The sequence below is a fragment of the Mobula birostris genome, chromosome 27 (genome assembly GCF_030028105.1).
Source record: "Mobula birostris isolate sMobBir1 chromosome 27, sMobBir1.hap1, whole genome shotgun sequence".
NCBI lineage: Eukaryota > Metazoa > Chordata > Chondrichthyes > Myliobatiformes > Myliobatidae > Mobula > Mobula birostris.
The window spans coordinates 5,413,015-5,427,793 of NC_092396.1; positions in this window are offsets into that span (position 1 = coordinate 5,413,015).

Genomic DNA, 14,779 nt, shown 5'->3' on the forward strand with positions numbered 1-14,779 from the left:
TTCCGCTTATAAGGTAATGATTTCGGTGGGTGGGGTTTACAGAGTCAACCTGACTCAAACCTGACCGGGGTGGGGGGGGGGGGGTGTCGGTCAAAGGTCCTATTCCCAGTCTCACGTAACGTCGAAATGCCTCAGAGGGAGAGGGGACGGCGTTAATGGGAAGTGTCCCGAGTTCATGTTCGGATCCAGGCGCGGGAGGCTCGGAGTAATAGTTTTATTAAACAAACAAACTAAATCCAACCTTGAATAATATAAGGACACAGCGTCCTGAAGAAAGGCCTCGGCTCGAAACGTTGACTGTTCATTCATTTCCAGAAATGCTGCCTGACCTGCTGAGTTCCTCCAGCATTTTTATCGTCTCACCCCAAACCAGGAGCAACATCGACCCCGAGAGGAAAGCGTCGCTCCTTCAAATGCATCTCAGGGCGCGAAAGACCCCACGCCCCGCTAACTAACCCCCCGAAACTCAGACGAAACAACAAACCCAAAAGGCCAAACAAGAGTACAAGTTCACGAGGGCCCAATGCCAGGCTAACAAGCCCCCGACTAAATGCAATTTATACATAGACAATGTATATTGTCAGAACATCAGCCGAAAAAAAAGTTATTAACTTTAACACCTTCAAGGTCACGGCGAGTGTTTGTGGAAAACAAAATTAGAGACCGTTACAAGAAACAGTCACGGCCCGAAGCAAAGCAATTATTAATTCTCAAATAAAGAAATAAATCAATGGGACTGTGTGAAAAAAATGTGAACTCTCAGAAACCATGACTAATGGCCCGAGGTTGCGACTGAGGAGTTTGTGCAGCGTTAAACTGTACAGACTTGTTTTTATTTTGCGTCCGGTCTCCACCAGTAGGGTGTTTATAATTGAATTATACTGCTTGTTTTAGGATTCTGGGACCACATGCCCTGCCCAGTTACTAATTTTACTGAGTATCGAATGACACTGGGCTGATTTACGGCCCCGAAAGTGTCAATAGATGTGACAAATGGAAGCGAGTACACTTCCGAGGTGACATTTCATCCAAGTGCTATTGTTGGCACGCCGATTAGTTTACAGCACAAGGGGAAGGAAACCCCACCAACCCATTCAAGCCCACCAGACACTTGGACAGTGAAACCTCGCACTCGATGAACTCAACAATGAGCCGGCAGTTCTTCCTAGAATGTGAAAGTATACACTAATTGTACAATAGGAAAAAAAAGATTCTGGGAAACTGCTCTGACTCACTAGAACTGCTGAGCAAAACTTGGAGAATATAAAGTTCAAGGTAACTTTATTATTAAAGTACATATATGTCACAATTTTCTACCCTGAGATTCATTTTTTTATGATGGGCATTCGCAGTAAATACAAAGAAACACAAAAGAATCAATGAAAGGCAGGAGATCGGGGCTGAGAGGGAAAATTGAATGGGCCATGATGAAATGGCAGAACAGATTTGATGGACCAGGTGGCCTAATTCTGTTCCTATATCTTTTGGTCTTATGGTCTAAAAATGTTATACAACAAATTGGATAAACAACCAATGTGCAAAAGACAGCAATCTGTGCAAATATAAAAAGAGGGGGATAATTAAAAATGAATAAGCAATAAATATTGAGAACATGAGATGAAGAGTCCTTGAGAGTGAGTCCATTGTTTGGGGGAGCTTCTCAGCGATGGGGCGAGTGAAGTTGAGTGAAGTTATCCCCTTTGGTTCAAGACCTCGGTGGCTGAGGGGTGATAAATGTTCCTGAACCTGATGGTGTGAGTCTTGAGGCTCCAGTACCTCCTTCCTGATGGCAGCAGCGAGAAAAAAGCGTGGCCTGGACAGTGGGGGTCCTTCATGACGGATGCTGCTTTCCTGTGACAGCACTCCATGTAGATTGCTCAATGTTGGGGAGGGCTTTGCCCGTGATGGACTGGGCCTTATCCAATATTCTTCAGAGACAATTTTGTTCTAGGGTATTGTACCCTGTTATCTTTCCTCAGAGAAATCTGTACAGCTCCATTCGTAAGGATGGATGAACGATATACCCAGTACAGTTGAGAGCAAGAGAGATGGGTCCTGGATCTCAAACTTCAACTGTTTCTCTCTCCACAGATGCAGTCTGACCTGCTAAGTAGGTCCAGAATTTTACATAGAACATAGAATAGTACAGCACATTACAGGCCCTTCGGCCCACAATGTTGTGCCGACCCTCAAACCCTGCATCCCATATAACCCCCCACCTTAAATTCCTCCATATACCTGTCTAGCAGTCTCTTAAACTTCACGAGTGTATCTGCCTCCACCACTGACTCAGGCAGTGCATTCCACGCACCAACCACTCTCTGAGTAAAAAACCTTCCTCTAATATCCCCCTTGAACTTCCCACCCCTTACCTTAAAGCCATGTCCTCTTGTATTGAGCAGTGGTGCCCTGGGGAAGAGGCGCTGGCTATCCACTCTATCTATTCCTCTTATTATCTTGTACACCTCTATCATGTCTCCTCTCATCCTCCTTCTTTCCAAAGAGTAAAGCCCTAGCTCCCTTAATGGTTTATGGTTTTATTTCATGGACTTTTTAAAAATTGACTTTCACAACAGCAGCAAAGTGTCATAGGCAGCAGAACTGCTGTCACTGTTCTGGTACACAGGTGTGATCCTGACATCTGTTGCTGTCCGCATAGAGTTTGCACGCTTTCTCCATCATGGAGTAGGATTCCTTCTGGCTCTCCAATTTCTTCTTCTACCACAACAATGCTGAGGTTGTTATATTAATTTTCTGCTTTAATCCACCACACCACAGGCACCACCACCACATACCCATAACCTAGAGTCACTTTATGTACCAACAGGCCATGTGTATAAGTTACTTGTACGTCGTGTTTGTAGGACAGCTTTTACATTTACATTTTAATTCCCATTCCCATTCCCGTACCAACATCTCAGTCCATGGACTCCCCTTTTGCCTTGATGACGCCTCTCTCAGGGTGGAGGACCAACACCTCATATTCCATCTAGGTATTCCAACCTGAACATCAATTTCTCCTTTAGGTAATTTTCCCCCCCCCCCGCTTCCCTCTTCTCCTGTCCCCCACTTTGGCCTCTTATCTCTTCTTCTCAAAGTTCCCTGGGTCCCTTCCTCCTTCCCTTTCTCCTATGGTCCACTCTCCTCTCCTATCACATTCCTTCTTCTCCAGCCTTTTACCTTTCCCACCCACCCAGCTTCTAGTAATCCTCCTTCCCTCCGCCCCTTCTTTATAATCTGCCATCTTCCCCCTTCCCTTCCACCCTGATGAAGGGTCTCGATCTGAAATGTTGACTGTTTATTCATTTCCATAGGTGCTGCCTGACCTGCTGAGTGGCTGCAGCATTTTGTGTGCATTGCTCTGGATTTCCAGCACCTGCAGAATCTCGTGTTCATACTTCTTGTGTTTCTCATTGTGTTCTTTATGCTTATTGATTATTGATACCTCATTGGATACAGACAATTGTGTGCGGATGGGAAGCTGGGGAAAGTAGGATTGGTGCAAATGGGTAATCAATGGTTGGCACAGACTCGATGGGCCAAAGGGCCTGATTCCATGCTGTATTACTCTATGACAGGTACAGTAATGTGCAAAAATCTTAGGCGCGTATGTATAGCTAGGGTGTCTACAACGTTCGTACAGTACTGTTGCAATTTTATATATTGCGCTGAACTGCTGCCTCAAAAAAACACAAATTTCATGCCTTATGTGAGTGATGATAAACCTGATTCTGATATGGGTCTCTGTTGTGGACTGAGAGCGGGAAGGGGGCAGGGAGAGGGGAATCATGGTTGGGAAAAGGGGAAGCGAGAGGGGAGGGAGCAGGAAGCACCAGAGAGACATTCTGTAATGATCAATAAACCAGTTGTTTGGAATCAATTGACCTCACCTGGTGTTTCAGTGTTGGGTGTGTCTGCACTCATGCCAACCCCCTCCCCACCCTGCCACTGGCACTCCTTCTCTGCCACCCGTCCCACACCCCTCCTGTGATACTCCACCCTCGCTATCCCCAACGTCCTTTGCTCCCATCAGATTTACAAACTCATTCTCTGCTCCATGTTGACAAATATCGTACTGTGCAGAAGTCTCAGGGACCCGAGCTGTATATGTTATGTATGTATGTGTGCGAGTATGCATGCACCTAAGGTTTTTGCACAGTGCTGTATAAGAACATGGTTCTCTGAAAGTGATGTTGGAGGTAAACAGGGTGGTAAAGAAGGCTTTTTGGCACACTGGTCTTGTTCAGTCAAGGCACTGACTACAGAAGTCGAGTTGCTATATTGCAGTTGTACAAGGCATTGGGAATATTGTAAACACAAGATTCTGCAGATGCTGGAGATCCAAAGCAACACAAACAAAATGCTGGAGGAACTCAGTCAGCATCAGTGGAAGTGAATAAAGAGTTGACGTTTCGGGCTGAGACCCTTCATCGGGACTTCTGTCTTCCGTTCTAGTCATCCTGCCGTACATGTACATTTTTATATGACAATAAAGGCAACTTTCACCATTCAGTTCCATAATGTAATGGCTTCAAGGGAAAGCAGAGAATTCAGGTAATGAATTAGCTGATTTAATTGAGAAAATACCTAAGTACAATTAAATGCATTAGTTAACAATTAAAATTTTCTTTAGTTTCATTATTAACAAACATTCAATTGCTTTTAGGTAGTTTAATGCTTTAATTATTGTTTTTTAAATATGTTAATAATTTGGAAATAGCTCAATGGTGTGATTAATTTTATTTATTTATTTTTAATTATTTAGACATACAGCATGGAAACAGGCCCCCCCCCCGCCCCCGCCGACCCAACGAGCTCATGGCTCCCAGTCATACTTACTTGTGACCAATTAATCTCCTGATCTGTACAACTTTGGAATATGGGAGGAAATGAGAGCACCCACAGTCATGGGGAGAACGTGCAAACTCCTTATAGACAGCAGCGGGAATTGAGCCTGGGTCGCTGGCACTGAACCAGCAACCTTCAGGTCTCCCGACCATTTATTTTTAATGACACTGAGCCAGGTGAGTGATTCTAGATGATATACAACACACCAGTGGCATAGGGAAAAAGCATTTTGCTGATGGAGTACCAATGAAACGGGCTGCTTTATACAGGAAAAAAGACTTTGGTTTACATTCCATCCCGACAGATGGTGGTGTATTGGGCAGAGTCCGCTATTCTCAAAAATGCAAGTTATTCTGCAGATGCTGAAAATCCAAAGATTTGGAGAGGAATAAGCACTCGCCGTATCGGGCCGAGACCCTTCATCAGATCGTGAAACATCGAATGTACGTTCACTTACACAGATGTTACTAACCTACTGGGCTCCTCTGGCATTTCGTGTGTAGGTCCACTGTCCTCTGCAGCTTCTTATTTCCCTGCACGTCCAGGTTGCCTTACCAGGCCGTGATGCAACCAGCCAGGACACCTCCAACACATGTGAACTGTTTGTGGAACTCAGCAGGTCAGGCAGCATCTATGGAGGGGAATAAGCAGTCAGTGTTTCATGCCCAGACTCTTCCAATTAGCGGTGCTGTAGAGGGTTACACTAACCGCTAAGCTGCCATTCCACCCGGTACAGAGGAGGCCTTTCTGCCCACTGAGCCTATCCAACCACTCGGTAAGATCACAGGACATAGGAGCAGAATTAGTCCATTTTGGCTCTGCCATTCTGCTCTCAACCCCCAATCTCCTGCCTTCTCTCCGTCTTCATGCCCTGACGAATTGAGAATCTGTCAGCTTCTTCCTCAAATATGCCCAGTGACTTGCCCTCCAGAGAGCAGCCTGCGGCAAAAAAAATACACAAATTCAACATCCGCTGGCTAAAGGAATTCTTCCTCATCTCCATTCTAAATGGACACCCCTCTATGTCCTCTGGTCCGAGGGTGATCTGAACCTTTCTACCACATAGTACCACCCCTCCAACCCTTTAAAATCAAAACGACACTAATCCAAGTGCTTTATACACTGTATTGTAATCATTACCACTGTAATGAAACTACACCCTTGGTATATCCTCCCTAGAACGTAGAAGACTGGGAGGAGATTGGATAGAGGTATACAAAAATCATGATAAATATAAGCAGGCTTTTTCCACTGAGGTTACATGGGACTACAACTATAGGTCGTGGGCTAAGGGTGAAAGGTGAAAAGTTTAAGGGGAATGAGGGGAAACTTCTTCACTCAAAGGTTGGGCAAAGTGTGGAACGAGCTGCTAGCACAAGTCATGCATGCGAACTTGATTTCAATGTTTCAGAAAAGTTTGGATAGGTGCGTGGATGGTAGGGGTATGGAGGGCTATGGTTCTGGTGCAGGCTGATGGGAGTAGCTAGTTTAACAGGTTTCAGCATAGATTTGATGCGCAGAAGGGCCTGTTTCTGTGCTGTACTTCTATATGACTTTATGATTCTAGTATCCATACAGTATGTAATCTGAAAAAAACATGTTTTAGCAGGTTCTGAAGTTGTAAAGATGCATTAAATGCCAATCTCTTTTTCTACTGCTTTCTCTGAGAAATAAAAATTCCATCCAAGCTGCAAATTCAGGCCATATAACAAGATACGAAATGAAGCTCGTCACGGCGTCTTTAGGTGAGTTAAATGTAACAAATTCTGTCAGGTTCAGTTTTGCTTTTCTAGAAGTTCAGTTCAATTCTTTTCAAAATAAGTGCTGATGATTTTCTTTGGAACCTGCTGAAACTTGATTGGAGTTGCGCAAGGACAAAGACTCTGGAAAAGTTGCATCAACCGTGATAATTCTACCATGTTGTAACCATTGATGAGTTGGGACTGTCCATAATAAAGTGACGACTGAGTGTATATTCGTGCTCTTCTGCTGCTGTAGCCCATCCACTTCAAGGTTTGATGTGTTCTCCATTCAGAGATGCTCTTCTGCACACCACTGTTGTAACGTGTGGTTATTTGAGCTACTGTCACCTTCCTGTCAGCTTGAACCAGTCTGGCCATTCCCCTCTGACCTCTCTCATTAACAAGGCTTTTTCAGCAATAGAACTGCTGCTCACTGGATGTTTTTTTTTTCATTTTCACACCATTCTCTGTAAACACTAGAGACTATAATGCGAGAAAATCCCTGAAGGTCAGCAGTTTCTGAGATACTCAAATCACCCCTTCTGGCACCAACAAACAGTTCATGGTCAAAGTCACTCAGATCACATTTCAGTCCCATTCTAATGTTTGGTCTGAACAACAACCGAACCTCTTGACCATGTCTGCATGCTTTTATGCATTGAGTTGCTGCCACATGATTGGCTAATTGCATATTTGCATTAACAAGCAGGTGTATAGATGTACCTAATATAGTGACCACCTTTGTAAGACCTTATGCGATAAAGATATTACCAACCAATCTATGACTCTCATAACCTTATAAACTTCTATCAGGTCAGACTGACTGCACTGGGGGTATTATGTGCAGGTTTGGCCCAATATCTCACAGCAGATATGCTGGAATTGCACAGGGTCCAGAGGATATTCACAAGAATGATCCCGGGAATGAAAACGTTAATATATGAAGAGCGTTTGATGGTCCTGGGCCTGTACTCACTGGAGTTTAGAAAAATGATGGGGGATCTCACTGAAACCTATTAAGTATATTTAAAGTCCTCAATGGAGTGGTTGTGGAGTGGATGTTTTCTATCGTGGGAGAGTCTAGGACCAGAGGGCACAGCCTCAGAATACAAGGATGTCCCTTTAGGACAGAGATGATGATCAATTTCTTTAGCCAGAGGTTGGAGAATCTGTGGAAATTTTGATACATACGACCGTGGAGCACAAGTCATTTGGATATATTTTAAGCGGAGCTTGGTAGCTTCTTGATTAGTCAGGGTATCAAGGAAGACAGGAAAATTGGGTTGAGAGGGATAATAAGTCAGGCATGATGGAATAGTGGAGCAGGCTCAATGGGTGAATGGCCTGATTCTGCTCCGATGTCTTATAGGCTTAGGGTCTTATGTACTCCATCAGCCTCCTCCACTCCAGAGAGAACAACTCTTGCTTGTCCTACCTCTCCTTATACTCGTACACACTAATGCAGGTAGCATCCTAGTGAACCTCTTATGCACCCCCTCCGAAGCTTCATCACCATTCCTTATAGCTCGTGCTCTCTAATCCGGTCAGCATCCTGGTGACCTCTTCTGCACTCCATTCCGAAGATTTAGCAGTTGGACCAAGAACTTAATTCATACTAACCTGTTTTGGAGGGTCTCCCCATTATAGGAATTCTGGTCTCCCCATTATAGGAAGTATGTCGAAACTTTGCAGAGGATGCAAACTTTGGCGAGGAAGTTCACCAGGATGCTGTATGTTGAAGAAAGGATAATTTTCCCAGGGTCAAAATGTCTAATACTAGAGAGGCTGGAAAACAAGTTGGCATGGCCTGGAGGGACTAAAAGGCATAATTCTGTACTGCAGTGCTCTATAACTATATGTTGTTGTCTGTTTTTTTAGAGAGATACAGCACGGCAACAGGTTCTTCCAGCCCATGATGGTGGGCATCTTTAGAGATGAATGTTAGTTTCCTGAGGCAGGGCTTCCTGTCGGTACTACTAATGGTGGGGAGGAATGTGTCTATGATATATAGAGCTGGTTGGGGGATATTTAGAAATATCATTATAGTTTTCTTTTAGTTTTTTTCTATTTAGAGATACAACACGATACCAGGCCTTTCTAGCCCAACGAGCCCGTGCCACCCAGTTCACCCATGTGACCAATTAACCGACTGACCTGTACATTTTTGGACTGCGGGAGGAAGCCAGAGCACCCAGAGGAAACTCATGGGGAGAACATACAAGCTCCTTACAGACAGTGATGGGATTGATCCCAGATTGCTGGCACGTTTATCTATCTATTTACCTATCTATCTATTTATTTATTGGGATTCAGCCCAGAACTGGCCCTTTGAGACAAGCTGCCCAGCAATCCTCCAATTTAATGGGAGCCTAATCACAGGATAATTTACAGAGACCAATTAGCCCACCCACTGGTAAGTCTTTTACCTGAACCATTAGACCTTGCCGCTCTAACACTTTGTTAAACACTTTACCAAAGTTAGGTGATCCCGTTTAATGGAGGTTTCTAGAATTCAAACTAATATGGAAATCAGTGAGAGCATAAAATCTTCCTGAAAAGTAATAGATTTCCTTTTCCCACAGCCAGGTTTGCTTGTGAAAGCAGACAGGCCTGATCTGTGAAGCAGGATGTTGTAAATGTCACTGAGTCATCTCTGCGAGTTTAAGGTTTGCTTCAAAGAACAGGTGATGGACTAGGTGTGACTAAGCCCTCCGTTCCATCATTGGCAAGGCACGGATCAGGAGAATGGTGGGAACATTCTTCGACCAACTTGACGAGTGCAGCTGCCAAGATCAAAGTCCAAAGTAAAAAACTCAGAAGTTCAAAGTTGAAAGTAAATTCATTACCTAAGTACAGTATGTATATGTCGCCAAATACCACCCTGACATTCACTTTCTCACGGGCATTCACAGTAGATGAAAAAAGTGTAACAGAATCACTGAAACAAGGACTGGCAAGCAATAATAAATCCTTTTATCTCCCAACCTACCTTGTCTGGGGCCCTCACACTTGTCTATCTGAACTGCATTTTGTGGCTGAAAAACTACCCTCTGCACGAGAGTCATACAGCACCACAGCACAGATACAGGCCCTTCAGCCCATCTAGTCCTTGCTGACATCTGAGCCTGTACTCACTGCAGTTTAGAAGAGTGAGAGGGGATCTCATTGAAACCTACCAAATATTGGAGGACCTAGAAAGAGCCCATGTGCAATACCGTGTATCTGTGAAAGCTGATTCAGATTGGGCGACCACTTTGTCGAGCACCTTCAGGATCTCCCTGTGGCCACACATTTCAATTTGACTTTCCATTCCCCTTGCAACATGTTGGTCCCTGGCCACCTCTACTGTCACAATGAGGCCACTCTCAGGCTGAAGCAGCAACACATATTCCATTTGGGAACCTCCAACCTGATGGCATAAACATCGATTTCTCCAAGTTCCGGTAATTTCTCTCCCTTCCCCTCCTGCTCTCTTTTTCCTCTCCCCATTCTGGCTCCCCTCTCATCCCTTCTCTTTCCCTCACCTGCTCATCACCTCCCTCTGCTGCCCCTCCTTCTTCCCTTTCTCCCATGCTCCATTCTCCTCTCCTATCAGATTCTTTCTTCTTCAGCCTTTTACCTCTTCCACCAATCACCTCCCACCTTCTTAATTACTAAGTTCTTCCAACATGCCAGATGCCTGTTTTTACCACCAGGTCTGCCCCGGAACGGGTTGTAGTCAGAGAAATCTGGACGCCCTTATACAGGAAGGACCAGAGGTTAGGATGCAGCTACGGGATGTAATGAGCAAGGCCTGAAGCAAGGTGACACTTTATATTATTTATTTATTTGGAGATACAATGTGGAACAAGCCCTTCCGGCCCAGAGAACCACACTGCCCACCTACTTAACCCTAGCCTAATCACAGGACCATTTACAATGACCGCTTAGACCACTAACAGGTACGTTTTAGAACTGTGGGCGAAAACCCATGCGCTCGTGGGAAAGATGGACAAGCTTTCTTACAGAGGATGCCGGAATTAAACTCCAAACTCTGACGCCCCGAGCTGTAATAGCGTCACGCTAACCACCATGCTACCATGGTGCCTGGAATCCAAGTGTTTGTGGGCTCTCTCCAGCACTTCCTGGGACTGTTTTGGTTGCTGATGCAAACCAAGCATCTCACTGTACGTTTTCATGTACATGTGACAAATATAAGATCATCTTTATTCATTCTCCAGTCTCATGAACTTCCTTGTTTACAAAATATGAACTTGCTGCGAACATCCGATTAGTTGATTGACGGGAATGTATTATGTAACGATCTGGTCCTGACGGAATTAAAATGACTCTTCAATGAACCTCGTGGGAAATTCAGATGTTGCACAATCCCAGAAAGGTGGCACATGACATGTTCCCTGATCTTGGCTGTGCAATGCCAGTGGTTATGACATCCAAACCCTTGCCCTGGTATTATTGTCCTCTAAACCTCTGCCTCTATCCAAATACAGTTTTCCATTTATCTCATACCAAGGTTCAAAGTTCTCTTTTTAATCGAAGTATCTATACCGTGCACAAAGTTGAGATTAATTTTCTTGCAGGCATCCACAGGAAAATAAAATAATACACTAGAATCCATGAAAAACCACATATGGCAAAGACTGACGAACATTCAATGTGCAAATGAGGACGAACTGTGCAAATAATTAAAAGAATAAATAAATAACACTGCGAATATAAGCTGCAGAATCCCTCAAAGTGAGTCCACCAGCCCTTCAACGTTGCTTTCTCGCACAGGAACCCATCCAATTCCCTTTAGATCGTCCTGTGGTGACCACTCCCACATTCATACTGAATCCTGAGTACAGGAATTTCTTCCTGTTCTCTAGTTGGAATTAGTTAGTACCTATTTGTAATAAACTATTCACAAAAGGTCAGGCAGCATCTATGGAGAGGATAGGAGGGAGGAAAGGGGTCTGATTTTGATGTTGTTCTGCCAAGCGTTGAGGGCGTGCTATGTTGGCGCTGGAACGTGTGGCTTCTTCTCCCTTCCTTTACTGTCCCGAGAAGGGTCTTGGCCCAAAATGTCGACTGTTTATTCATTTCCATCGATGCTGCCTGACCTGCTGAGCTCCCCCAGCATTTTGTGTGCGGCTTTGGATTTCCAGCATCTGCAGGATCTCGTGTGCACAGAATGCAGAATATTGTGTTATGGTGGCAGTTACAGTGCAGGTAGACAGTTAAGCTGCAAGGGTCATGGTGAGGTAGACTGGGGGATCAAGAGTTCATCTTTAATGTCCAAGGATTCTGATCAATAGTTTTGTACCAGCAGAGTAGAAACCGTCTTCAAGCCTGGCGCTGTGTGCTGGTGCACTCTATCCGGCCCTGACATTTCGTCACACTGACTCAGTTTGGGCCATTTGTTACCGAAGTCAGATTGGACCCGTCCGGCAGACAGTACCAACGGTAGCCCGACCTCAAGCCTGTGCCTTCATTACCCTTGATGGTACTGCTGCTCACCGCACGAACAGTCACTGATGAACCAAGAACCCTTGGCGCCTGTTTCCATTGCTTATGCTTATATGATGCGATGCGCCTGTGATGCTGCTTGCAAGTAAGTTATTCATCGCACCTGTGGATACATGGACTTCTGCAGATGACAACAAACTCAACTTTGACCATATCTCTCTAACTCTTTCTTATCCATGTTTCCGTCCAAATGTCTGCTAAACTTTGCAATTGTACTTACTGCCCATTATACCGCTGGCGTTTAGGGCAGCAATCAAGGTCCTCAAACTCTGGCGGTGTTCAGGGCTTCCTTCATCCTCTCAGTTTTCACTACCGTCAGTCATGCAAATCCTGGGCAGAGGCTCAGGAATACCTTCACACTCAGATGTAGAAGGATTCTTCATTGCTGTTTGACCAGTCAGGGTTGTTAGCCCTGAGCTGAACTCCCAAACCTGGAGAACCGGTGGACCACTCTTAGTCTGGCCTCTTCCCTTTGACGTGTTTGGCACTGGTGACCTGACCAAGAACCAAAACATAAAGTCCTGACTCCAGCCAGCATAGCTCTCTGGGTCACTGAGGCATGCGAGCTTCCAAACCACAACACGGTTATGGTTCTCTTGGAGGTTTGCGATTGTACCCGCCTCCATCACTTCCTCTGGCAGTTCGTCCCATATGCCAACCACCCTCTGTGGAAAAAGCTGCTCATCACGTCTCCTTTAAATCTTTCCCATCTTAAATCTGTGCCCTACAACTCCCCTAGGCTGGGAAAAAGACTAATTATCCACACTATTTACACCACCCATAATTTTATAATTAAGTCACGCCTCAGGCACCTACATTGTGACAGAAACAGTCCAAGCCTATTCAATCTTTCCTTAAGTTCTCCAAATGTGTGAATATTTCAGCACCCTCTCCAGTTTAATCATACCATTACAACAGAACTGCACACAACCCTCCAATTGCAGCCTAACCAACTATTTGGGCAGCTGCAACAATTTCCTGGCCAATGACAGCAAGCAAGCCACATGCCTTCTTCACCATGCTGTTTACCTGTGCTAACACTTCCAGAGAATTACGTAAACATATACGTGTAGAGATTTCTCTTCCAAAAATCCTCAGCTTTTCAGGGACAGTGTGAACAGTGGAATGAGTGTTTTATACAGAACAGTCCTGGATGGTTCTAGTCGTCACCTTACGTTCAGAAAATTACTGATGTTAACAGTGGTGGTTTATGTAAGTGGTGTCAGTATACTTAGTGGGAGATTGATTGAGGAAAAGGGAACTAATAGATTTAGATGGAGAAAGATAGCAGGGGGCTCAGTTGGAACTGAACAGTTGGTATTACCTGATTGGGTTGAATGTCCTGGTCTAACGAGGGAGAGTCTTCGGCACGTTGACCTTCATAAATCACGGCACTGAGTACGGGAAATGGGATCACACACAAAATGCTGGAGGAACACAGCAGGTCAGGCAGCATCCGTGAAGGAGAATAAGCAGTTGACGCTTCAGGTCGAGACCCTTCATCAGGACCAGAAAGGAAGCGGGGGGGGGGGGGTGAAGATGAAGAATTTGGAAGGCGATGGGTAAAGAGGTAAAGGGCTGAAGAAAGAGAAATCTGACAAGAGAGGACAGTGCTCCATGGGAGAAAGGGAAGGAGGAAGGCCACCAGAGGGAGGTGATGGTCAGGTGAGAAGAGAAGGGGTAACGGGGAGCCAGAAAGAGGAACGGAACACACACAAAATGCTGGAGGAACTCAGTGGCTCAGACAGGATTTATGGAAACGAATAAGCAGGTAGCGTTTCAGGCCGAGATCCCCCTTCGGGACTGGAAAGGAAGGGGGAAGAAGCCCGATGAAGGAGGTGTGGGAGGGGAGGGCGTAGACGTTGTGAGGTGATAGGGGAAAGTTGGAATCCAGTAGGAGAGGTCAGGGGAGCATGGAGGAAAGGAGAGGAGGGGGACTGGGGGGGTGAGACCGTGATGGGTAGGTGAGAAGAGAAGGGGGAGGGGAGAGAAATCACTGGAAGTTCGTGAAATGGATGTTCACGCCATTGGGTTGGAAGCTACCCAGGTGGACTGAGGTGTTGCTTCCCCACCTTGAGTGTGGCCTCATTGTGGCAGTAGCATGGATAGACATGTCAGAATGCAAATCGGAAGCAGAATTGAAATGGGCTGTCATCGGGAGGTTCTGCCTTTTGTGACGGAAGGAGTTGGGATGTTATGTTGAAGTCTTATAAAACGTTGGTGAGGCCAAATTTGGAGTATTGCGTGCAGTTCTGGTCACCTATCTACTGGAAAGATATCAATATGCTTGAAAGAGTATAAAGAAAATTTGCAAGGATTTGCCGGGACTGAAGCACCTGAGTTACAGATAAAGGTCGAATAGGTTTGGACTTCATTCCCTGGAGTGTCGGAGATTGAGGGGAGATTTGATAGAGGTGTACAAAATTATGAGGGTTTAAAATAGGGGGAATACTAGAGGTCATAAGTTAAGGGTGAAAGGTGAGATGTTTAATGGGAAATCACTCAGTGATGAGAGCGTGGAACAAGCTGCCAGCAGAATTGGTAGATGAGAGTTTGGTTATAACATTGAAGATAAGTTTGGATACGTAGGTGCAAGAGAGAAGTATGGAGGGCTATCATCCGTGTGTAGGTAGATGGCACCAGACAAGAGACCAGGCTGGCATGGACTAGATGGGCCAAAG